Below are 26615 nucleotides of genomic sequence, written 5' to 3' on the forward strand. Positions count from 1 at the left end.
TAGAACAGGTCACTCAAGGCTTCATCCAACCTGGCCTTGAACACCTCCAGGGAGGGAGCAGCCACAGCCTCCCTGGGCAACCTGTGCCAGTGTCTCACCACCCTCACTGCAAACAACTTCTTCCTAACATCTGGTTTGACTCTGCCATCTTCAACTTATTATCCCTTGTCCTGTCATTACAAGACCTTGGCAATAGTCCCTCCCCAGCCCTCCTATAGGTCCCCTTTAGATACTGGAAGGTCACTCCAAGGTCTCCTCAAAGCCTTCTCTTCTCCAGGATGAAGAGTCCCAACTCTTGTAGCCTGTTCTCATAGCAGAGCTGCTGCAGCCCTCTGAGCATCTTCATGGCCCTTCTGTGGACTGGCTCCAACAGTTCCATGTCCTTCTTGTTTTGGGGGCTCCAGAACTGCACACAGGACTCCAGGTGGAGTCTGAGGAGAGCAGAGCCAAGGGGCAGAATCCCCTCCCTTGCCCTGCTGGCCACACTGCTCTTGCTGCAGCCCAGCACAGGGTTGCTGTCTGGGCTGCATGTGCACACTGCCAAATCATGTTGAGCTTTTCATCACCCCAGACCCCCAGGTCCTTTTCCTCAGGGCTTCTCTCAGCCATTCTAGACACAGTAATAGAGGGGAGGGCATCCTAAGGCCAAGCACAGAAAGCTTTGGTCAACTTTCCAGTGGTGTAGTGAAAGGGCTGTTTAGTGTCTCCCTGCTTGGATTCTGGGGAAATCAGCTGCGTGTTGCTGCTTTTCCAGGTGAATTTTCTGACCCTGAAATGAAGAACATGATAGAACAGGCATTGTGGAGATAAGGGTAATGATGGGAGGTAACACAGCCCTTTAGGAAAGAGTATTTATAACCCCTTAAATCAGAGAAATGTAAGTTCTCATACAAAGCTATCTCATCTCCCTTCCTTCATGGGCCTGATTATTCCAGTTTTAGTACAAACCAGCAGAATAACAATGGCCATTGTAGATTTTCCCACTCTGTGATTTTTTTTTATTCATCTATTTATCTAATAAAGCCCTTCCCTCCCCCTTCCCCATTCCCCTCTCCCCCAGTAATCACCATAACTCAAGGGGAAAGAGTTTGCCAGGATTCTGACAAAACCAGTTTCTACCTATGCAAGTGAAATCCTGCCCTACTGACACCCCTGGCACATTTGCATTGCCTTCATTTGGGCCAGAGCCTCCCCAAAAGGCAGACTTTAAACTGCATATCTGTGTCTCTGATTCCTGGAGTGAAGAAAAGAATGAAGAGAAAAAGAAAACCAAATCAATTTCAAGGGACCCATTGCCCCAGAGCAGGTGTGGGAGCAAGCACAGCCTGGGGACTGGCCCCTTTGAAACTGGAGTCAGCAAGAGGAGAGCAGTTAAACGTTGGCAGATCAGCTGCTCTACCTCCCCAAATCTGAAGCCACTTGAAAGAGCCAAGGCAGAGTTGTTTGATCCTTAACAAGACCTGCACCTGCCTTATTCGTTGTGCGATGTCTACCTTCGCAAAGCAGGCTCCAAACCAGAATGGTTTCAGAAGGCAAATAAAGGCCCATTAAGAGCATTTTATTGCCTTTTTTCTCATGTTCTAAAAGTTTGGGAGAACAGAGAGACTGGGGAAACCTGGACATTCCCCCACTCACCATGTTATTTAGCTCTTGTCAGGCTCTGTTTCTTCGTGTAGCCGTTAGGAGCGACTAATGCAACGACACAGCGCTGAGCGCGGCGCTCCCTGGGGCTGGGGATCTCATGTCAGGAGAGCAGGATCCAATTCACGTGGAGATGGGGACATTAAATCTTTTTACTGGATGCCTTGTCAAGAAAAGCCAATCTGGCTGCTATCAAAGGCACAGAGAGCCCCCCCCCCAGCCCATGAAAACAGTTTTATGTGCTCACTGATATAGAATAGATTGCCACTAAACCTTTCAGGCATTGTTGTCAAGGGCAATAATGCTGAGCTATTTTAGCACAATAAGGGGGTAAAGCAGGAATTCTGTCAAGATATGACCTTTAAAAGACCTCATCTTTGGAGAATCAAAATGAAACAATACATAGAAAGGATGCTGGTTTGTTACCTTCGGGCTTGTCTGAACTGGGAGTGATTATACACAACAGCAAAGAAACAGCTCAAGACATTTGTTTAGGTAGTAGCAAGGTCTTTCAACCAACAAGGCAAAAAGAGCACTAATTTAGTGAGGTCATGTAAAAAACATGGAGTCAGAATCAGAGAATCATAGAATCAGTCAGGGTTGGAAGGGACAACAAGCATCATCTAGTTCCAACCCTCTGCCATGGGCAGGGACACCCTACCCTAGAGCAGGCTGCCCACAGCCTCAGCCAGCCTGGCCTGAAACACCTCCAGCCATGGGGCCTCAACCACCTCCCTGGGCAACCCATTCCAGCCTCTCACCACTCTCATGCTCAACAACTTCCTCCTCACAGACAGTCTCAATCTCCCCACCTCCAGCTTTGCTCCATTCCCCCCAGTCTGTCACTCCCTGACAGCCTAAGAAGTCCCTCCCCAACTTTTTTGGAGGCCCCCTTCAGATCCTGGATGGCCACAAGGTCACCTGGGAGCCTCCTCTTCTCCAGACTCAACAGCCCCAACTCTTTCAGTCTGTGCTCACAGCAGAGCTGCTGCAGCCCTCTGAGCATCCTCCTGGCTCTTCTCTGGACACACTCCAGCATCTACACATGCCTTTTGTAATGTGGGCTCCAGAACTGGCTGCAGTACTCCAGGTGGGGTCTAAGCAGAGTGGAGTAGAAGGGGAGAATCACCTCCCTTGCCCTGCTGGCCACACTTCTGCTGCTGCAGCCCAGGCTCTGCTTGGCTTTCTGGGCTGCAAGTGCACACTGCTGGCTCCTGTTGAGCTTCTCACCAAGCAGCACCCCCAAGTCCTTCTCCTCAGGGCTACTCTCCAGCCTGGCACTCCTTAGTCTGGATTTGTGCTTGAGATTGCCTTGACCCAGATGCAGGACCCTGCACTTGCTCTTGTTGAACCTCCTGAGCTTGGCTTGTGCCCACCTCTCCAGCCTGTCTGGGTCCCTCTGGATGGATCCCTGCCCTCCAGCCTGTCTGCTGCACCACACAGCTTGGTGTGCTCAGCAAACTTGCTGAGGCTGCACTCAGTGCCTCTGTCCATGGCTCCCACAAAGATGTTGAACAAGGCTGGTCCCAGGACTGAGCCCTGAGAGATTCCACTTGTCACTGGCATCCTCTTGGCCATGGAGCCATTGACAGCCACTCTTTGGGTGCTGCCATCAAGTCAGTTCTTTATCCATCTGGTGGTCCACCCATCAAACCCATGTGTCACCAGCTTGGAGACCAGGGTGCCTAAAAATCATAGAATCATGGAATCATAGAATCCAGCAGGTTGAAAGAGACCTCCAAGATCACCCAGTCCAGCCTAGCACCCAGCCTTATCCACTCAACCAGACCATGGCACTAAGTGCCTCAGCCAGGCTTTGCTTGAACACCTCCATGGATGGTGACTCCACCACCTCCCTGGGCAGCCACCTAAAGCTAATTCTCCCAGCTGTGACTTTTAGCAGGATTCTGATAGCACTCCTTTAGTGGGACACAGAGATTGCTCATCTAACTGTGCTTGCCCTTTCCTTGCCACTCTATGATGCTTTTCTGCAGCTTTTAAACCAACCAACAAGGTCCTTCACAGCAAGGACCACACCTGCCTCTGTGCAGCCCTTGGGTCTCGGATGGAGGCTTTGGGCACTGTGGTGCCAGGAATCATTCAGGGGTGTCACACATATGTCTGTATATTGGATGAAGTCTTCAGCCACGGAGAAGGCAAAGCAGGGGCAGTGCTTTGTTGAGTGCTGTGTCCAGTTCTGGGCCTCTCAATTCAAGAAAGATGTTGAGGTGCTGGAACATGTCCAGAGAAGGGCAACAAAGCTGGTGAGGGGCCTGGAGCACAAATCCTATGAGGAGAGGCTGAGGGAGCTGGGGGTGTTATAGGCTGGAGAAGAGGAGGCTCAGGGGTGATCTTATTACTGTCTACAACTACCTGAAGGGAGGCTGTAGCCAGGTGGGGGGTGGCCTCTTCTGCCAGGCAGGCAGCAACAGAACAAGGGGACACAGTCTCAAGTTGTGCTAGGGTAGGTCTAGGCTGGATGTTAGGAAGAAGTTCTTCACAGAGAGAGTGATTGACATTGGAATGGGCTGCCCAGGGAGGTGGTGGAGGCACCATCCCTGGGGGTCTTCAAGCAAAGCCTGGCTGAGGCACTTAGTGCCATGGTCTGGTTGACTGGTTAGGGCTGGGTGCTAGGTTGGACTGGATGATCTTGGAGGTCTCTTCCAACCTGCTTGATTCTATGATTCTATGATTCTTACCAGCCTCACTGTTTGCTCAGAGCAGTTCAGCAGTTTTAGTATATCTCAACCTGACCTAGGGTAGGGTGTCCCTGCCCATGGGAGGTTGGAACTGGCTGATCCTTGTGCTCCCTTCCAACCCTGGCTGATTCTATGATTTCTATGATTCTAACTCACTGATGGGCCATCTCTTGATCAAGCTAGAGATCTAAGAAGTGAGCTCTTTGTCTTCTTCCATACAACCCTTCTCACATCCCTGAGGTTAGAAGTGAGGGCAAATGCTTGTTTGCAGTTTTCTGCTGAATGCATGCAGACTTCATTGTCTTATTTTGCAATTCACCACAGCTAAGTATGGATCAGAGCACAACCTTACAGCTGCTTTTTTAGGCATGCAATTGTTTCCTGCACTGCTTTTACTCACTACTTAACATCTTTGACCCTGAAACTAAAGTCAATTTCCATCCCAAATCCTTCACTCTCGGTCACTTAAGTGTCCCTGGGAAAAGCCATACTCTAACTGCTACCAATGCTTTGCAGCTCATCAGCTTGGCCTTATCCCAGCAGCAAACCCCCTGGCCCAGGATTGTCCCACACCAGGTTCAGTTCCAGGCTGTATTGTAGAATTCCTCTCCCCTACCTTTGGAGCAGGGCAATGACAGTTGAACTTTTCAATTGAAAAGTATTTCTTGGGTCACCAAGCTAAACTTTCCACCACAGGAAGCCAAGCCCTGTAATCCTGTTGATAGACAAAGGCATACACAAGAAGTGAAATGGCCATTGGCCATAGAATCAAGCAGGCTGGAAGAGGCCTCCAAGATCATCCAGGCCAACCTAGCCAATCCCTATCCAATCAACCAGACCATGGCACTAAGTGCCTCAGCCAGGCTTTGCTTCAACACCTCCAGGGACAGTGACTCCACCACCTCCCTGGGCAGCCCATTCCAATGCCAATCACTCTCTCTGACAACAACTTCCTAACAACATCCAGACGAGACCTCCCCCAACACAACTTGAGACTGTGTCCCCTTGTCCTGTTGCTGCTTGCCTGGCAGAAAAGACCAACCCCACCTGGCTATAGCCTCCCTTCAGGGAGTTGCAGACAGCAATGAGGTCTGCCCTGAGCCTCCTCTGCTGCAGGCTGCACACTCCCAGCTCCCTCAGCCTCTCCTCACAGGGCTCTGCTCCAGGCCCCTCACCAGCTTCCTTGCCCTTCTCTGGACACCTTCCAGCACCTCAACATCTCTCTTGAATTGAGGAGCCCAGAACTGGACACAGCACTCAAGGTGTGGCCTGAGCAGTGCTGAGTACAGAGGCAGAATAACCTCCCTTGTCCTGCTGGCCACACTGCTCCTGATGCAGCCCAGGATGCCATTGGCTCCCTTGGCCACCTGGGCACACTGCTCCTGATGCAGGCCAGGATGCCATTGGCTCCCTTGGCCACCTGGCCACACTGCTCCTGATGCAGGCCAGGATGCCATTGGCATGGCCTCATTGAATTGAACCATAGAATGACAGAATATGATCACTCAAGATCAATGGGTGACCAATTCAGTGGAGTGAGTAAGCACAAGGTAGCAACACTGCCACAGCTTGGGAACATGCAGACTATGTGTGCTATTTGGTGCCAGCTGAGATGAAAAGTGCTGGGTTTAGTAGGCCAGCTAAGGCAGAACCACACAGAACCACAGCTCTTGATAGAACAAGCAAACACACCCAGAGTGCTGCCTAACAGCAATCTTCCATCAGCCCTGTGCATTAGACTTGCAAAACAAAGGCTGTGTGTACAATTACATGATAAAGTTTAACTGAATCTGTAAGCTCTGCCAGTGTCCTGACCCATGAAAGCTGCAGATACCTATAAATGTCAGCCAGATCTCCAGTGGAACTGTAACATTGGTATTTACTTGGGGACTTCATTACTATTTATTAAGGTATAAGAGCAGAGATTTGAAAGTATAAACAGATGGAGGAATTTTCTGTGGATAGTGAAAGCATGATTTGGAATATACAAGTCTGGAAGGCAAGTGCAGTAGCTGATGCAGAGGAAACACTAAACAAAGCCTTCTCCTTGGAAATCTTTTCATATGCTCCAGTTCAGTTTGTATTTTCACCACCACAAGCAGGGCTCAAGCACAGGCAAGGAGGATCTGTAGGCTGAAGATGAGCCAGCAGTGTGCCCAGGTGGCCAAGAGAGCCAATGGCATCCTGGTCTGCATCAGGAACAGTGTGGCCAGCAGGACAAGGGAGGTTATTCTGCCCCTGTACTCAGCACTGGTCAGGCCACACCTTGAGTGCTGTGTCCAGTTCTGGGCTCCTCAATTCAAGAGAGATGTTGAGGTGCTGGAAGGTGTCCAGAGAAGGGCAACAAAGCTGGTGAGGGGCCTGGAGCAGAGCCCTGTGAGGAGAGGCTGAGGGAGCTGGGGGTGTGCAGCCTGCAGCAGAGGAGGCTCAGGGCAGAGCTCATTGCTGTCTACCACTACCTGAAGGGACATTGTAGCCAGGTGGGGTTGGCCTCTTCTGCCAGGCAGGCAGCAATAGAACAAGGGGACACAGTCTCAAGTTGTGCCATGGAAAGCATAGGCTGGATGTTGTTAGGAAGCTGTTGTCAGAGAGAGTGATTGGCATTGGCATGGGCTGCCCAGGGAGGTGGTGGAGTCTCTGTCCCTGGATATGTTCAAGCAAAGCCTCGCTGAGGCACTTAGTGCCATGGTCTGGTTGACTGGCTAGGGCTGGGTGCTAGGTTGGACTGGATGATGTTGGAGGTCTCTTCCAACCTGGTTGATTCTATGATTCTATGATTCTATGATCACAGGATATTAGGGGATGGAAGGGATCCAAGGAGATCATTGAGTCCAATCCCCCTGCCAGAGCAGGACCATACAATCTAGCTCAGGTCACACAAGAACACATCATAGAATCATAGAATCAAGCAGGTTGGAAGAGACCTCCAACATCATCCAGGCCAACCTAGCAGCCAGCCCTATCCAGTCATCTAGACCATGGCACTAAGTGCAAATCATCTCTGAGTTGAACCTCACCTGTGCCAGGCACTTCCTGCCTTCTAAGACTTGTACCTCAGGCCACTACAGACCAGGAACTCAGTGGCCACAGTGTGGTTCCTGTAGCAAGAAGGTGATTACATCAGGTTTATGCAAGATGAAAGATTTGCCTTGCAGGGGCAAGTGACTGACTGCTGACCCCCTCCTCCCACATATATGGTTAAAAAAGCCCCACCAGGGTGACCAGTGTGTCACTGAGAGAACACTGCACTTTAGATCTAGCCACACATTCATAGAGTCATAGAATCAACCAGGTTGGAAGAGACCTCCAAGAGTATCCAGGCCAACCTAGCACCCAGCCCTGGCCAATCAACCAGACCATGGCACTAAGTGCCTCAGCCAGGCTTTGCTTCAACACCTCCAGGGACAGCAACTCCACCACCTCCCTGGGCAGCCCATTCCAATGCCAATCACTCTCTCTGACAACAACTTCCTCCTAACATCCAGCCTAGACCTCCCCCACCACAACTTGAGACTCTATCCCCTTGTTCTATTGCTGCTTGCCTGATAGAAGAGACCAACTCCCACCTGGCTACAGCCTCCCTTCAGGTAGTTGTAGACAGCATTGAGCTCTGCCCTGAGCCTCCTCTTCTCCAAAATTAACTAACCAATGCATTTGTTTGCACTCTTGTTGTTTTTTTTTTTCCATCAGTGAGTTTATCTTTAGCCTATTCCCTTTAGGGTTTAAAATTCCAATAGGATTGCTCTTAGATCCAAAATGATCCTTTCTTCTTTTTGCCTCTGCTGCTCATTACCCACAGGTTTTCCTTCACCTCTCAGCCTTTCTAGCTTACCCACTGGTTTATATCAATTCTTCAGAGCATCTGTCCCCAGCAGTAAATAAGGTTCAGCTTCAAAAAGTGCAAAAGAACTTGTCATTTTCTCTCCAGGTCTCCAGCCACTTCAGCTCCTTCATATTATCTCCCTGACCTCACTGTCAGTTCTCATGTACTCTCCACAGCCCTATGAGCAGTAGCAGCTCATGACATTGCAGCGCAGTGTCACAGCTCTTCCTGACTTCAAAGCTTTCCCCACCCCCACCCCAGATGCTGCTGGCCATCCTGTTTCACGGTGAACATTGCAGAAGGCTTCCTTGCACAGCAGAAAAGCTATGAGCAGCTGAGGACTGCCATGGCACAGGTCTGTGTGTGGTCCTGCCCAACTCTTGCCTGCATGGGGCATGCCAAGGTGTCAGCACTCCTCTTCAGCTTCAACCAGAAACAGAACAAAGGGACACAGTCTCAAGTTGTGGCGGGGGAGGTCTAGGCTGGATGTTAGGAGGAAGTTGTTGTCAGAGAGAGTGATTGGCATTGGAATGGGCTGCCCAGGGAGGTGGTGGAGGCACTGTCCCTGGAGGTGTTGAAGCAAAGCCTGGATGAGGCACTTAGTGCCATGGTCTGGTTGACTGGCTAGGGCTGGGTGCTAGGTTGGACTGGATGATCTTGGATGTCTCTTCCAACCTGGTTGATTCTATGATTCTATGATTCTATGTCACATGGCATGCTATGGTCTGATGGGTGGCACTGGCTCACAATTGCCTTCAGCCCTAAAAAGGGGCAGCAAAACTACACACAAATCTCCTCTCAGTTGGCTGTGGTCAGTATATTTCAGCACCACATTGTTAAGCACCAGCTTCTGAAGCCAGGAATTCCCAATTTACAGGCACCAGAGGCAACGCTCAGCCATCAAATTCCTGCAGACCAACCAAATCCACACCTTCACTGGAGATGCTGAGATGTGTTGAGAGATACTGGAAGGTGTCCAGAGAAGGGTGACAAAGCTGGTGAGAGGCCTGGAGCACAGCCCTGTGAGGAGAGGCTGAGGGAGCTGGGGGTGTGCAGCCTGCAGAAGAGGAGGCTCAGGGCAGAGCTCATTGCTGTCTACAACTCCCTGAAGGGAGGCTGTATCCAGGTGGGGTTGGTCTCTTCTCCCAGGCAAGCAGCAACAGAACAAGGAGACACAGTCTCAAGTTGTGTTGGGGGAGGTCTAGGCTGGATGTTGTTAGGAAGTTGTTGTCAGAGAGAGTGATTGGCATTGGAATGGGCTGCCCAGGGAGGTGGTGGAGTTGCTGTCCCTGGAGGTGTTGAAGCAAAGCCTGGCTGAGGCATTTAGTGCCATGGTCTGGTTGACTGGCTAGGGCTGGGTGCTAGGTTGGACTGGATGCATTTGGAGGTCTCTTCTAACGTGGTTGATTCTATGATTCCATGATGAAGTATTTTATCTTTTCATGCACAAATGTGATGGTGATTTGAAGGACAGATGCACCTTTGGGTGTTGGGAAGCATGAGGAGCAGCCACTTATAGCATCTGTAATCTCCAAGGAGCTCCTTCAGATCACCAGGAGTTGCCTTATTGCTGTAAAGGAAGCCTGAGGGGAAAAATGTCTTTTTTTGTTGGTCTTTTACTATTTTTTCTCCTTTTAAAATATTTGTTAAAGGAGACAGGATGACAAAACAGAATGTATAAAATCTAGTTTTAATTGAGCTGCCTGTTTAGACTCTCTTTTTTTCCTTCTCTCTCTGAAGTTATCCATCAGTCAGTGGAATTGCCTTTAAAATTTGAACAGTTTTAATATATTGGGGGGGGGAAGATTAAAAAAAAGGGGAAAAAAGTTGTAATGTTGTTTACTTTCTAAAGTTCTGCAAACCAAAGTACTTTGTCTCTTCAAAGTAAGCCCCAGACATCTATGCTACTCATTCATTTGGGGAGGGACTTTTGAGGCTATCAGGTAGTTACAGGACTAGGAGGAATGGAGCAAAGCTGGAGGTGGGGAGATTCAGAGTGGAGGTGAGGAGAAAGTTGTTCAGCATGAGAGTGGTGAGAGGCTGGACTGGGTTGCCCAGGGAGGTGGTTGAGGCCCCATGGCTGGAGATGTTTAAGGCCAGGCTGGCTGAGGCTGTGTGCAGCCTGCTCTAGGGTAGGGTATCCTTGCCCATGGCACTGGCGGATCCTTGTGGTCCTTTCCAACCCTGACTGATTCTGTGATTCTGGAGAAGACTCCAGGGGGATCTTGGAGCTTCTTTCCAGTACCTGAAGGGATCCTGCAAGAAGGGTGTAGAGGGACTTTTCATGAAGGTGTCTAGAGACAGGACAAGGGGGAATGGTTTGCAGCTGGAAGCAGGATTAGACTGGAGCTGAGGAGGAAGTTCTGCAGTGTGAGGGTGGTGAGACTCTGGAATAGGCTGCCCAGAGAGCTTGTGGCTGCCTCCTCACAGTATCACACAGTATCACAGTATCACAATATCACCAAGGTTGGAAGAGACCTCACAGATCATCAAGTCCAACCCTTTACCACAGAGCTCAAGGCCAGACCATGGCACCAAGTGCCACGTCCAATCCTGCCTTGAACAGCTCCAGGGACGGCGACTCCACCACCTCCCCGGGCAGCCCATTCCAGTGTCCAATGACTCTCTCAGGGAAGAACTTTCTCCTCACCTCCAGCCTAAATCTCCCCTGGCACAGCCTGAGGCTGTGTCCTCTCGTTCTGATGCTGGCCACCTGAGAGAAGAGAGCAACCTCCTCCTGGCCACAGCCACCCCTCAGGTAGTTGTAGACAGCAATAAGGTCTCCCCTGAGCCTCCTCTTCTCCAGGCTAACCAATCCCAGCTCCCTCAGCCTCTCCTCGTAGGGCTGTGCTCAAGGCCTCTCCCCAGCCTCGTTGCCCTTCTCTGGACACGCTCAAGCATCTCAATGTCCCTCCTAAACTGGGGGACCCAGAACTGAACACAGCACTCAAGGTGTGGTCTAACCAATGCAGAGTACAGGGGCAGAATGACCTCCCTGCTCCTGCTGACCACACCATTCCTGATGCAGGCCAGGATGCCACTGGCTCTCTTGGCCACCTGGGCACACTGCTGGCTCCTCCCTCAAGGCCAGGTTGGATGAGGCATTGAGCAACCAAGTCTAGCTGAGAAGTGGGACTGTAGTAGATGCTCTCTAAGTTCCCTTCCAACCTAAGCCATTCTGTGACCCTATTGAAGGTGACTTTGTGCTAAGTGACAAATGACATCATGCTGACCTTGGGCTTGGAGCAAATGTTGCCTTTCAGAAGATGCATCCAGGAGGCAAACGATGCGAGGCTTGCTGCAAAGCTTCTTCACAGCTGCCAAGTTCCCACCCAGGGAGGAAGTTTCTGTGCATGCTTTCTAAATGTTTAAAATGATAACTAATGGGGAAATGCTGTAGTCTGGCTGTGGTGGCTTGTCTCAGGCTGTATTGAGTGCAAAACATCTCCCATGTAGAGTTGTAAATAGGGCCATGGCATGCAGTAAAAGTGACTGTGGAGTCTTTAATGCTCCTTTATTCAAATCAGCAAGTCCCATTTAGAGTGCATCACTGTAATGTCTTCTGACAGAGGCTTCCCGCCTTGCTGTTCAACATCTTTATTGATGATCTGGACGAGGGGATTGAGTCAAGCATCAGTAAGTTTGCAGGTGGCACCAAGCTAGGAGCAGGTGTGGAGCTGTTGGAGAGTAGGAGAGACCTGCAGAGGGACCTTGCCAGGCTGGATGGGTGGGCAGAGGCCAATGGGATGAGATTGAACAAGGTCAAGGGCAGAGTTCTGCACTTTGGCCACAACAACACCAAGCAGCATTCAAGGCTAGGGACAGAGTGGCTGGAGAGCAGCCAGGAAGAAAGGGACCTGGGGGTACTGGCAGAGAGTAGCTGAAGATGAGGCAGCAGTGTGCCCAGGTGGCCAAGAGAGCCAATGGCATCCTGGTCTGCATCAGGAGCAGTGTGGCCAGCAGGATAAGGGAGGTTATTCTGCCCCTGTGCTCAGCACTGCTCAGGCCACACTTTGAGTGCTGTGTCCAGTTCTGTGCTCCTCAATTCAAGAGAGATGTTGAGGTGCTGGAAGGTGTCCAGAGAAGGGCAACAAAGCTGGTGAGGGGCCTGGAGCACAGCCCTGTGAGGAGAGGCTGAGGGAGCTGGGGGTGTTTTAGGCTGGAGAAGAGGAGGCTCAGGGCAGAGCTCATTGCTGTCTACAACTCCCTGAAGGGAGGCTGTAGCCAGGTGGGGGTTGGTCTCTTCTGCCAGGCAAGCAGCAACAGGACAAGGGGACACAGTCTCAAGTTGTGTTGGGGGAGGTCTGGTTGACTGGCTAGGGCTGGGTGCTAGGTTGGACTGGATGATCTTGGAGATCTCTTCCAACCTGGTTAACTCTATGATTCTAAGTGGTTTCAACATCTGCTTTCAGTATTAAGGTGATGTCACTCAAAGAGACAGGAAAAGGCTTAATTCATTTATTAAACGAATGAAAAACAACATCAGTTTTGCATCAGTCTCAAAGAATTATCATAGAATCATCATAGAATCAATCCCCATTTACTCTGCTCTGCTGAGAGCCCACCTGGAGTACTGCATCCAGTTCTGGAGCCTCTATTATAAGAAGGATGCAGAGATGCTGGAGCATGTCCAGAGCAGGGCCAGGAGGATGCTCAGAGGGCTGCAGCAGCTCTGCTGTGAGCATAGACTGAGAGTTGGGGCTGTGCAGGCTGGAGAAGAGGAGGCTCCCAGGTGACCTTCTTGTGGCCTTCCAGGATCTGAAGGGAGCCTCCAAAAAAGCTGGGGAGGGACTGTGTAGGCTGTGAGGGAGTGACAGGACTGGGGGGAATGGAGCAAAGCTGGAGGGGGGGAGATTGAGAGTGGAGGTGAGGAGGAAGTTGTTGAGCCTGAGAGTGGTGAGAGGCTGGAGTGGGTTGCCCAGGGAGGTGGTTGAGGCCCCATGGCTGGAGATGTTTCAGGCCAGGCTGGCTGAGGCTGTGTGCAGCCTGCTCTAGGGTAGGGTGTCCCTGGGCATGGCAGGGGGGTTGGAACTGGCTGCTCCTTGTGGTGCCTTCCAACCCTGGCTGATTCTATGTGCCTATGGTTTCCGAGGGGATTATTGCAGGCTCCCAGAGTCGCCACTAGAGGGCTCCAGTTCCATTTGCCAGGAGCCAGAATCCGAGCTGAGGAAAGGAGCACAGCGCAGCTGAGAGGAGCAGCTCCCCCAGCCCCCGCTGCTGCAGCTCGGCGACAAAGAGCAGCGCAGAGCTGCCGGCAGAGGATGTCTTGTCTGTGGCTGGCTCGCTGGTCCCCAGGGGATGGAAACAGAAGAACCTGGAATGATCACAGCATGAATGGACGTGTAAAAATGAATGGAAACGTGTGGTGCACGACAGCCTGAGGTTCTGCGCTCGAACACCGACAGATTAGGGACAGGTCAAGAGAAGTTCACCCTGACTGCTCCAGCTCTGGCAATCTGCAACCTGACTCAGCCTTCATCTTATTCTCAGACACCAGCTCTGAACCAGGCAGAGCAGCAGTGTGAGCTGCCGTTAGCCCTTGTTTGTGGGCAGGAGAGCAAGTGGCTTAGGGGCTGCCTGGAGCCAGGCTATCTGCTTCTGAAGCCACAGCATCCTCTAAGGTCTAAGGGATGATTGTCTCCAAAGGTTGAGCTGCCATAGTGTTTTCCTCAAGCCATCCTGCAGCTGCATACCCACCACCTCCTTTTTTTTTTCCCCACAAGAACTGCTCTCACAGGCTGGGCTGCAATAAGGTGGAGGAGAAAACCTGTCAAACAAGGACATCCTAAATCTGAGTATCAATGTTGCTACGATACAGGCTTGATTTTACATCAGGAGATACAGATAGGAGAGTAGATAAGGAGCTGGGGAGAAGTAGTAGTGTGGTCTATAAGGGCTGAAGCCATGGCTGGGAAACTTAACTGCCTTTTCCTCTGTCCTTGGTTATATGATGATTTCCTGAATGACTGATCACTGCTGCCTGTGAAAAGAAGACAGTGGTGCTATGAGATCTGCTGTTCAGAATAGAATCATAGAATCAACCAGGTTGGAAGAGACCTCCAAGTGCATCCAGTCCAACCTAGCACCCAGCTCTAGCCAATCAACCAGACCATGGCACTAAGTGCCTCAGCCAGGCTTTGTTTGAACATCACCAGGGATGGTGACTCCACCACCTCCCTGGGCAGCCCATTCCAATGCCAATCACTCTCTCTGACAACAACTTCCTCCTAATATCCAGCCTAGACCTCCCCCACCACGACTTGAGACTGTGTCCCCTTGTTCTAATGCTGGTTATCTGGCAGAAGAGATCAACCCCCACCTGGCTACAGCCTCCCTTCAGGTAGTTGTAGACAGCAATGAGGTCTGCCCTGAGCCTCCTCTTCTGCAGGCTGCACACCCCCAGCTCCCTCAGCCTCTCCTCACAGGGCTGTGTTTCTCACGGAGAGAGTGATTGGCATTGGAATGGGCTGCCCAGGGAGGTGGTGGAATCACTGTGCCTGGAGGTGTTGAAGCAAAGCCTGGCTGAAGCTCTTATTGCCATGGTCTGGTTGACTGGCTAGGGCTGGGTGCTAGGTTGGACTGGATGCTCTTGGAGGTCTCTTCCAACCTGGTTGATTCTATGATCTTTGAAAGAGCATCTCTGTGGGAGCCACATGCTCTGCCGCTGTGAAAGTGGATTTGTAGCGAAGCTCAGCTTCAGACAACGCAGGTGTTGCTGCACCTGCTTGGGCTTGGAAGCAATTAGCTTCCCCAAAGCCCTACTGTATGGGGGGGAAATGCACAGGGGAGCTTGAGGCATGGCTGCAAGCCACAAGTATCTCCTTTCTTTCTGGTGTCAGAATTAGGAGACAAAAAGTTTCATGGGTGGTCTACAGTGACGGGAGAAATCTCTTCCTCTCCTTTTCTTCTTCCTCCCCCCCCAGAGGAGCAGAAAGAATACATGGCTTTCAGTGGGCAGAATGTCTCTGTTGCTTTTAATTGCACCTTTCAGAGAGTTTTCTATCTTCTCCTTTGCCATTTATAAGCCAGGTGTCACAGTGTGAAAGGTGCTTAGCTGAAGTGTGCTCTTGGAAGGATGAACCCGTTGTGCCTTTGACAATGTCCAACCCTGGGGCTTGTTTGGCCACCTTTAAGCCCAGTCTAAGAGGTGTATGCTTGCCTTACAAAAAGCAAACCAGGAAGCTACATGAGATTTCATTCTCTTGGTCCTTAGGGAAAGCAGCTGCCTGCATTTGGTCAGATTTGAAGTGAGCTGCATGTTTTGTGTCAGCTACAGTAAATGGTCACAGGTTTCACAGATCTTAAGGCTCAATTAATGCCTCCCCATCTGCATGCCATATCTCCAGGCAGGTATCAGTGATGTTACCCAGACTACACCAGATTAATTTCCCAAGCATCTCTTTAACTGTCCCCCAGGGCAGGTTCCCCATTTAAGCACGCTGCCTTAGAACCTGGTAGCTGTGGGAAAAGACACTGAGAGTGTTCCCATGAACAGTGAATGTCTGTGTCCAAGCCCAGGCAGATTTTCCTTCTACGTGAGGAGAGCAGCAGCTGGCCCTATGCTACAGGCTCCCTTTGGGGTTTTGCCCATGGCACATAGATACCTCCACTGTCTCAGAGCACTCAGAGCATTGGGTACTCTGGACTTTCTAAGAGACCTTTTGTCTACTCACTTCTTGTACAATCAGATGTGGGCAGATGGGAGAGGTTCCCGCTTCCCCTTCTTGACCTACTTGTATATCCATCACATCACAGCAGCCACAGAGAAGAATCAGCTCCATCTCACAATTAAGCAGCAGAAGCAGATCCAGAGCCCCATGGCTTGTTCTGGGTTGGGGACAGTATAATGCCCTGGATAGCCATCATGTTTGCCTTGCTCATAGCTTTCAGAGGAATAAACCTCAGGGCTGGCATAACATTTGGCCCATGGAAGAAGATGCTCACAGGGGTAGCTCAGGTCCAAAGTCTTTGGACACATGAAGCAGGCTACCATTAACTTTGTAAGAATTTTGAAGGGGGATTTACTATTTTCTGGTTAGCAACATCCTTAGGACTTGCACTCCCAGTTTGAATATGACTTGGATCACATCTAAAAAGAGTTGAGACAACAGAAAAAGCTTTGACAGGTTAAAGTGACTTCTTTTAAAGCCAGATCATATGGCTGTTAGCAGTGAGAATATTTTCAGATGGGTGTTTCTTCCTGGTGAGTTGGAGCATTCATAGAATCAAGCAGGTTGGAAGAGACCTCCAAGAGCATCCAGTCCAACCTAGCACCCAGCCCTAGACAATCAACCAGACCATGGCACTGAGTGCCTCAGCCAGGAGTTTCTTGAACATCTCCAGACACAGCAACTCCACCACCTCCCTGGGCAGCCCATTCCAATGCCAATCACTCTCTCTGCCAACAACTTCCTCCTAGCATCCAGCCTAGACCTCCCCCAGCACAACTTGAGACTGTGTCCACTTGTTCTATTGCTGGTTGCCTGGGAGAAGAGGCCAACCCCCACCTGGCTACAATGTCCCTTCAGGTAGTTGTAGACAGCAATGAGTGTGACTTAGGCATAGCAGGTCAGAGATCCAAGACAGGTTCAGTGCTGAGCAACAGCTTCACAGCTGAGCAATACACTACACTGTTCCTGTTGATATTACAGCACTAGGACCCAGAGTCGTCTCTGAGAGCACATCTCTCAGAGAACAGTCCATGACACATGACAAAGTCAGGGGATAATCTGGCAGTCCACCCTCCTTTTAGAGTATCATAGAAACACAGAACCATAGAATCAACCAGGATGGAAGAGACATCCAAGATCATTTTCTCTCATGGTGAAGAACTCCCTTCTCACATCCAGCTTTGTCAAGAAGGAACAGAAGAGAAAGGCAGGTTAATCCACTGCTGAAGGAAGAGCAGGCAGAATGTAACTGCTACCCTGTGTCTGGACATGAGCATTTCATAGAATCATGGAATCAAGCAGGTTGGAAGAGACCTCCAAGATCATCCAGTCCAACCTAGCACCCAGCCTTAGCCAGTCAACCAGACCATGGCACTGAGTGCCTCAGCCAGGCTTTGCTTCAACACGTCCAGGGATACCACCTCCCTGGGCAGCCCATTCCAATGCCAATCACTCTCTGAGAACAGCTTCCTCCCAACATACAGCCCCTGGCACAACTTGAGACTGTGTCCCCTTCTGCTTGCCTGGCAGAAGAGACCAACCCTCGACTGAAATCCAGAAGTCCACCCTCCTTTTAGAGCATCAGTAGCCTTATGTGATGGTTTGGGTGTTAGCTGCCTCCCCACACTTAAGGAAATCACCCAGACTAGACTCAACCACTGGAAATTTGGAATGAAGCTTTACACTTTACAGCTTAGCACAATACACAAGCAGATATTAACAATATACACATCAATGGATAAGTAATACAGAAGCACAACAGCCCCCCCAGAAACCAGAGTCCCCAACAGGGGCTCCCGACTAGCAGGTTAGGGAGAGCAGGGAGGCAGCCAGAGCCAGAGAGAGCAACTCTGTTATCTATTTTTCTGTTCTTGTTCTTATCCATCTCAGCAAGCCTATGAGTGCAGCAGGCATCGCCACTGTTTCTTTTCACAGCCTAGCATCTAATTCTTCTCACCAAATAGCTTCAAAGTAGCACAGCTTACCTGAGAGAGAACACAGTGAGCTGCTAAAAAAAGCTTCCCTGTTCTCTTTTTGTGTCCAGTTCTGGGCCCCCCAGTTTAGGAGGGACATTGAGATGCTTGAGTGTGTCCAGAGAAGGGCGACGAGGCTGGGGAGAGGCCTTGAGCACAGCCCTACGAGGAGAGGCTGAGGGAGCTGGGATTGGTTAGCCTGGAGAAGAGGAGGCTCAGGGGTGACCTTATTGCTGTCTACAACTACCTGAGGGGTGGTTGTGGCCAGGAGGAGGTTGCTCTCTTCTCTCAGGTGGCCAGCACCAGAACGAGAGGACACAGCCTCAGGCTGCGCCAGGGGAGATTTAGGCTGGAGGTGAGGAGAAAGTTCTTCCCTGAGAGAGTCATTGGACACTGGAATGGGCTGCCCGGGGAGGTGGTGGAGTCGCCGTCCCTGGAGCTGTTCAAGGCAGGATTGGACGTGGCACTTGGTGCCATGGTCTGGCCTTGAGCTCTGTGGTAAAGGGTTGGACTTGATGATCTGTGAGGTCTCTTCCAACCTTGGTGATACTGTGACACTGTGATACTTTTCACATTCTTCCAATGTTAGAAAACACAGTTTCCCTGACCAGATATGCTGACATTCCATGAAAAAAAATGGTAATGTTTTTGTGTTTAGCAATATCTGCTTGTATTTGAGATGTAGATACTTGCTAGGATTTTGGTGCCGTTTCCCCCAGTTTCATCTGTCCTGGACATGTAATTTCCTCTCTCAATTCAAGAGAGATGTTGAGGTGCTGGAAGGTGTCCAGAGAAGGGCAACAAAGCTGGTGAGGGGCCTGGAGCACAGCCCTGTGAGGAGAGGCTGAGGGAGCTGGGGGTGTTTTAGGCTGGAGAGGAGGAGGCTCAGGGCAGACCTCATTGCTGTCTACAACTCCCTGAAGGGACATTGTAGCCAGGTGGGGTTGGGCTCTTCTCCCAGGCAAGCAGCAATAGAACAAGGGGACACAGTCTGATACTGTGTGATGATACTGTGATACTGTGAAGTAGTGCCAGGGAAAGCATAGGCTGGGTGTTAGGAGGAAGTTGTTGTCAGAGAGAGTGATTGGCATTGGAATGGGCTGCCCAGGGAGGTGGTGGAGGCACCATCCCTGGAGGTCTTCAAGCAAAGCCTGGATGAGGCACTTAGTGCCATGGTCTGGTTGCTTGGCTAGGGCTGGGTGCTAGGTTGGCCTGGATGCTCTTGGAGGTCTCTTCCAACCTGGTTGATTCTACGATCCTCATGCATTGCAATTTTTACACTGCAGGCAAAGGAACCTCAAAAGAACAAGGTGGGTTTTTTAGGCAAGACACCCAGGGCACAGTATCTGCTCTCATAAAGCTCTGAATATGCTTTCTGCCACTTCCTAATCTTGCTTTTTTAACGCTACTGAAGACTAACTTCTGGTGGCAAAGTCCTTGTACAGAAACAAGTGACTATTTTGACCAATAGCCTGAAATCACACATTCTTTCATTGAAAACAGTTAATTAGGAATTGAGCTCCGAAGTTAATTTCACCAAGGTCATTCTCTCTTCTATTGGGTCCGGTGACCCTGTCTTAAGTAATCATGGCATTAACATACAAGGTTATAGCTTTCTTTTCAGTTGATGACATAATCTCTTTAATTGGTGTCAGGAGGCCTGCTTATGAAAGAGCCATGGAAAACACCTAGAGACTGTAATTTTACTTTCCCCATTCACAGAGGCAAATGAAACAAGCCTTAAGAATGTACTAGAGGCTCATTACATCTCTTAGCCTGTCAACACAAAGCCCCTTCCATTTCAGCCCAAGCGTTAGCAATGATCAATTCTGTTTACTTCTAACTTCAGCCTGTGAACTATTAACCTTTTCAGCCAAACTGGTGAATAGTAAATGTCAGATAATCCTCTCCCAGAAAGTTAAGAGGGTAGATAATGCATTTTAATTGGTTAAAACTTGCATGAACAAAAGTTTAAACTACCAAGAGGAGAATCCTTTGCCATACCTATTTTTGGTGGGACCTGATCCAACTATTCCACCTTGACCCCAGTGTCCACTGAAGTTTTATCTTTTGGGACATAATATTGGACTATACCTGCAAATGAAAATCCTCCTTCACAGAAATTCTGCTTTAAGCATCCAAGGCCCCTTCTGAAGCTGCCATGCCCCAGCTCAGCAGGAGAGGAGGTGCACAGTGTTAAGCTGTAGCAGGATTCATGCAGGTTGTTGTAAGTAGAGTTAAATAAATCATAGAATCATAAAATCAATCAGGTTGAAAGAGACCTCCAAGATCATCCAGGCCAACCTAGCACCAGCCCTAGCCAATCAACCAGACCATGGCACTAAGTGCCTCAGACAGTCTTTTCTTCAACACCTCCAGGGATGGTGACTCCACCACCTCCCTGGGCAGCCCATTCCAATGCCAATCACTCTCTCTGCCAACAACTTCCTAACAACATCCAGCCTAGACTTTCCCCAGCACAAATGTACCTGTTGACCTTATTTACAAGCTCCAAAAGGAGTGTAAATGCTTTAATTTGTTCTTGTAATTTAATGACATCAAGAGTTCCTACTTGGCTGCTTTTTTGTTTTGTCAGCAACTTGGACCCTTGCATATTTTCATAGATCCACAGAATCAGTCAGGGTTAGAAGGGACCATAAGGATTATCTACTTCCAACCTCCCTGTCATGGCCAGGGACACCCTACCCTAGATCATAGAGTAGAATCATAGAAGCATAGAATCAGTCAGGGTTAGAAGGGACCACAAGGATCAGCTAGCTCCAACCTCCCTGCCATGGGCAGGGACACCCTACCCTAGAGCAGGCTGGCCAGAGCCTCATCCAGCCTGGCCTTAAACACCTCCAGGGATGGGGACTCCACTACCTCCCTGGGCAGCCTATTCCAATGCCAATCACTCTCTCTGTGAAGGACTTTCTCCTAACATCCAGCCTGAACCTGCCCTGGCACAGCTTGAGCTGTCCCTGGGTGCCTGGCAGAAGAGACCAACCCCAGCTGGTTAGAACCTCCCTTCAGGTAGTTGTAGAGGGCAATGAAGTCTGCTGGACCAGGAGGGGAATACTATAACTGATGATGTAGAAAAGGCTGAGGTCCTGAATGCCTTCTTCGCCTCAGTTTTCAACAGTAAGGAGGGAGGAGTTCAGGGCAAGTGGCCTCTTGAACTGGGGGATGAGGTCTCTTCCAACCCTGATGATACTGTGATACTGTGATACTGCTCTGAGTTTGAGTTGGAAGAAATTTCCATAGGTCATCCAATCCAACCCTCTGCACTCAGCAGGGACATCCTCAACTAGATCAGGTTGCCCACAGCCTTGTTGAGCCTCACTTTGAATATCTCCAGTGATGGGTCCCCAACCACTGCCCCAGGCAACCTGCTGCAGTGTTCCAGCACCCTCACTGTGCAGAACCTCTTCCTACCATCCAATCTAAATCTCCTCTTCTGTAGTTTGAAGCCATTGCCCCTTGTCCTATCACTGTAGGCCTTTGAACACAGTCTCTCTCCATCCTTCTTGTAGACTCTCCACAGCCCCATCTGCTGTGCTATCTCAAGCATCCTTTCAAATGTGCATCTCTTCCAAATCCTTTATTTTTAACAGGCTGAGCTGCATTCACATTAGAGTGAATATTGCTTACATCAACCCTCCTCATCTTCAGACCCATGGTTATTAAAACAAACAGCCCAGCTTGTTATCTGATACACAAAACAAGGCTGGCAAAAGCATTGATATGGAAGAGAAATTGTTAAGCACGTTTCAATAAGCCAGAGAATAATCCCAGCACGACCCATATCTTATTAGCAAAGCATTATTCCACCATTACCCTTATCCTGTGATATGATTCCAAGGGAAACCCCTCCCCCCCACCAATTGTCCCAGCTCTGCTGTGCCAAGCACAAAATCCTGAGATCTGGATGTAAGTTATCAGCTGAGATGTGTTTATTGGCGATTTTTAACCCCAGCTTCTACAATCATGGAATCATAGAATCAACCAGGATGGAAGAGACCTCCAGCTCATCCAGTCCAACCTAGCAGCCATCTAGACCATGGCACGAAGTGCCTCATCCAGGCTTTGCTTGGACACATGAGGATTTTAACAGTAGAAACGTGGTAGATCATTTCTGCAGAACCCACTCTGGTCTGCCACTGAACTGGCACTCAGCTGTCTCAGCAGATCTCAAGACCAGCAGGATGAAGCTCTCATATACATGGCAATAATTCAGTTTTAAGTAACCCTCCACATTCTGCTGCTGTGATCAAAAACCTTCCTAATAGTGTCAGGTAGTGAGGCCAGGAGTCAAAGAGTCATAGAATCAACTAGGTTGGAAGAGACCTCCAAGATCATCCAGGCCAACCTAGCACCCAGCCCTAGACAATCAAGCAGACCATGGCACTAAGTGCCTCAGCCAGGCTTTGCTTCAACACCTCCAGGGATGGTGCCTCCACCACCTCCCTGGGCAGCCCATTCCAATGCCAATCACTCTCTCTGACAACAACTTCCCCCTAAAAGATTGAGACTGTGTCCCCTTGTTCTGTTGCTGCTTGCTTGACAGAAGAGACCAACCCCCACCTGGCTACAGCCTCCCTTCAGGTAGTTGTAGACAGCAATGAGCTTTGCTTATAACATTGCATGGATTCAGTAACAAAAGAATGCTGCTTCTCAAACTGTGACACTTCTTAGTTAGCCACAGAATATATTCTTGCCCTCCACAGCCCAGAAGGAAGGCAGCTTCCCTCCAAAGCTGAACACATCATGCTTTTCTTATTTGTCTTCTCTCTTTTTTTTCCATTGAACTTGTTTAAGTCTTTAGGAGCTGCTCCTGTCCATTTAGCCACAAAATGCATGTGCGTGCGTGCGTGTGTGTGCTCCCAGTGAAAAGAAGGGGGGAAAAAAAACCCCACAGGTTTGAGTTTGCACAATGTTTGCCCCTTTTCCCAGCAGGGATGGGTTTTGAGAGCCAGGAGACAAAAAGCATGGCCTCAACAAGCTGAATTTAAAAAAGAACATCATTTTCATTATGTAGTCAATCTCAATTACAAGCAAATGTTTTCTCTGTTGAGACTTTTCTCTTTTCAGAGCATTATGCAAGCCTCTTTTGTGGGTTGAGAGAAAGGATCAGTGGTCAATAGGGAGCAGAGTGTTGTGTACAGTGGATTTTTGTATCCTTTAGTCTACTACATAATGTGTTTTGTCAGGAGAACAGCCCAACATCCTGAGCAGATTTGCTGAATTAAAGAGCACAGCAGGGATAGGAAACTTGTTGCTAGGTGACTGACAACTGCTGCATGTCCGTATCTCTGCGCCGGAGGTTACTCTTCCCTTTTCTTCCACCACTCAGTCTTGCCTTTTAATCTGCATCTATAATTAACTCTCTTAATACCACGCAGCCATTTCTTTCCCTTTTGCTTCAGATGGCTCTGTTGCCATTATTTAATCTTGAGCAGAATAAGAGAACAACTATTTAATGTTTGTGCTTCGCTTGGTGGGGAGAAGTTGGGAGTTTGGAGCAGCGCAATGGCTCATGGCTGAGCTGGGATGAGATGCTCCTAAAAGGCATCTCTAAACATACATCCCCTTAGCTCATCTTAATGCTCAGTGAAACATTTCTGTGTTTCCCATTCTTTCTAAAGCCTGTTTGTTTCAGTTCAACTTAATTGAAAAGAGATTGCTTTTAACTCTTTAGGTTTGGTGACCTTCCAGGCTCTTTCTCTTGTGCATTTTGCAGCATAGATTTGCTTTGTATGAGGCTTTTTCTTCAGTGACTGGAAATCCAGGGCTGCATCTGGCCTAGATTTGTAGTGGCAGAAGCCAGTAAAACAGCAGTGTTTATCCTGCTTCTTTTTACTCTTATTTTTCCTGCCCACATCAACACTTAAGTCACAGTTCATAGAATCATAGAATTAAGCAGGTTGGAAGAGACCTCCAGTCACTGCCCAGCCTGGCTTTGTGCTTGGGATTGCCTCGACCCAGATGCAGGACCTTGCACTTAGAATCAAAGCATCCATCAGGTTGGAAGAGACCTCCAAGATCATCCAGTCCAACCTAGCACCCAGCCCTAGACAATCAACTAGACCATGGCACTAAGTGCCTCAGCCAGGCTTTGCTTGGGCACCTTTCTTCACAGAAAGAGTGATTGGCATTGGAATGGGCTGCCCAGGGAGGTGGTGGAGTCACCATCCCTGGAGTTGTTCAAGAAAAGCCTGGCTGAGGCACTTAGTGCCATGGTCTGGTTGACTGGATAGAGTTGGGTGCTAGGTTGGCCTGGATGATGTTGGAGGTCTCTTCCAACCTGGCTGATTCTATGATTCTATGACCTCCAGGGACAGCAACTCCACCACCTCCCTGGTCAGCCCATTCCAATGCCAATCACTCTCTCTGTGAAGAACTCTTGTTGAACCTCATGAGCTTGGCTTGTGTCCACCACTCCAGCCTGTCCAGGTCCCTCTGGATGGATCTCTGCCCTCCAGCCTGTCTGCTGCACCGCACAGCTTGGTGTTGTCAGCACCATGCTGAGGGTGTACTCACTGCCACTCTACATGTCATCAACAAAGATGTTGAACAAGACTGGTCCCAGGGCTGATTCCTGTGGGACTCTGCTTGTCACTGGCCTCCACTTGGCCATGGAGCCATTGACAGCCACTCTCTGTGTGTGACCATCATTTTTCTTCAACAACATAACCAAGTAGACTCTTTCACATCTGCCACAGCTGGAGCCTCTGTAAGAGATTATGAGAGATGCAGGCAGGGACAAAGCTTGAACACAACAGCATTTCTGATTGCTTTCCCACAAGATGAAATTCACAGTTACAAAACTTGCTCCTCCTTTCCCATTGAAGGACCAATTTGGGGAAATGTTTGCCTTTGTGTTCTAGCTAGGCACCTGATGGCTCCAGATAAGTTTTACTTAGAATCACAGAATCAACCAGGTTGGAAGAGACCTCCAAGATCATCCAGTCCAACCTAGCATCCAGCCCTGGCCAGTCAACCAGACCATGGCACTAAATGCCTCAGTCAGGCTTTGCTTGAGCACCTCCAGGGACAGTGACTCCACCACCTCCCTGAGCAGCCCATTCCAATGCCAATCCAGGGCCAGGTGGGAGTTTCTTCTGCCAGGGAAGCAGCAACAGAACAAGAGGATAGAGATCTGGGGCAGGCTGGGGTAGGCTGCATGGCACAGGGCATTGTGGTAACATGGTTTTGTCAGAGCCATGTTCAGCCTGTCCTGATTTCCTCACAGTGGTCTGTCACTCCTGTTTGTGCTGACAGATTTTGCAGTGTGTTTTGGACAAGTAGAGCAAAGAGTCAGCATTTTGTTTGATATTCTGCTCCCTTTAGAATCAGAATCAGAATCAGAATCAACCAGGTTGGAAGAAACCTCCAAGGTCATCCAGTCCAAGCTATCACCCAGCCCTATCCAATCACCTAGACCATGGCACTTACTCAGGTAAACAGTATTTTTGAAGCCACCTGGAGCAGTTAGGCTGAGTTCATGCTACTGCTTGGGAGACTGTCTATGGGTTGGAACAGTTGCCATTACTGTCTGAGCAGTAATCATCATAATCATTGCTTGATATTGAAAACTTGATGACTTAACCATATGCTGTTAGTGACAGGGTCAAGCTCCTGGCAGCCCCCAGCTTCAGGCTCATGTTTTAAGCACAGAAGCAAGTTCTTACCTTTCCCTCCCTGACTCAAGAGAGTGATGGGCACATAGGTCTCACAGCAAAGTAGATGAAAGTGATATCTTCCTGCCAAGTAACTAAAAGGCTGTAATTTCCCTGAGTGCAAGCTCCAACACCAGGGAAAGCAACTAAAGTATTACACAACCCTTTCACATTTGTCTTCACTGGCTCCTGCAGAAGTGCATTACCACAGGAAAACAGGCTCTCACAGTATCACACAGTATCACAGTATCATCAGGGTTGGAAGAGACCTCACAGATCATCAAGTCCAACCCTTTACCACAGAGCTCAAGGCCAGACCATGGCACCAAGTGCCACGTCCAGTCCTGCCTTGAACAGCTCCAGGGACGGCGACTCCACCACCTCCCCGGGCAGCCCATTCCAGTGTCCAATGACTCTCTCAGGGAAGAACTTTCTCCTCACCTCCAGCCTAAATCTCCCCTGGCACAGCCTGAGGCTGCGTCCTCTTGTTCTGGTGCTGGCCACCTGAGAGAAGAGAGCAACCTCCTCCTGGCCACAACCACCCCTCAGGTAGTTGTAGACAGCAATAAGGTCACCCCTGAGCCTCCTCTTCTCCAGGCTAACCAATCCCAGCTCCCTCAGCCTCTCCTCGTAGGGCTGTGCTCAAGGCCTCTCCCCAGCCTCGTTGCCCTTCTCTGGACACGCTCAGTGTCCCTCCTAAACTGGGGGGCCCAGAACTGAACACAGTACTCAAGGTGTGGTCTAACCAGTGCAGAGTACAGGGGCAGAATGACCTCCCTGCTCCTGCTGACCACACCATTCCTGATGCAGGCCAGGATGCCACTGGCTCTCTTGGCCACCTGGGCACACTGCTGGCTCATGTTCAGGCAGGTATCAATCAGCACCCCCAGATCCCTCTCTTGTCTGGCTGCTCTCCAGCCACTCCGACCCCAGCCTGTATCTCTGCATGGGGTTGTTGTGGCCAAAGTGCAGCACCCTGCACTTGGAGCTATTGAACCCCATCCCATTGGACTCTGCCCATCTGTCCAGGCGGTCAAGGTCCCGCTGCAGAGCCCTTCTGCCAGGAAAGGTAGCACAGACCTCCATTCTTGCCTCACACCTTCCCTTTCCCACATCTTTGCCCTCCAAGC

This window comes from Pogoniulus pusillus, chromosome 1 (assembly GCF_015220805.1).
Source record: "Pogoniulus pusillus isolate bPogPus1 chromosome 1, bPogPus1.pri, whole genome shotgun sequence".
Lineage (NCBI taxonomy): Eukaryota > Metazoa > Chordata > Aves > Piciformes > Lybiidae > Pogoniulus > Pogoniulus pusillus.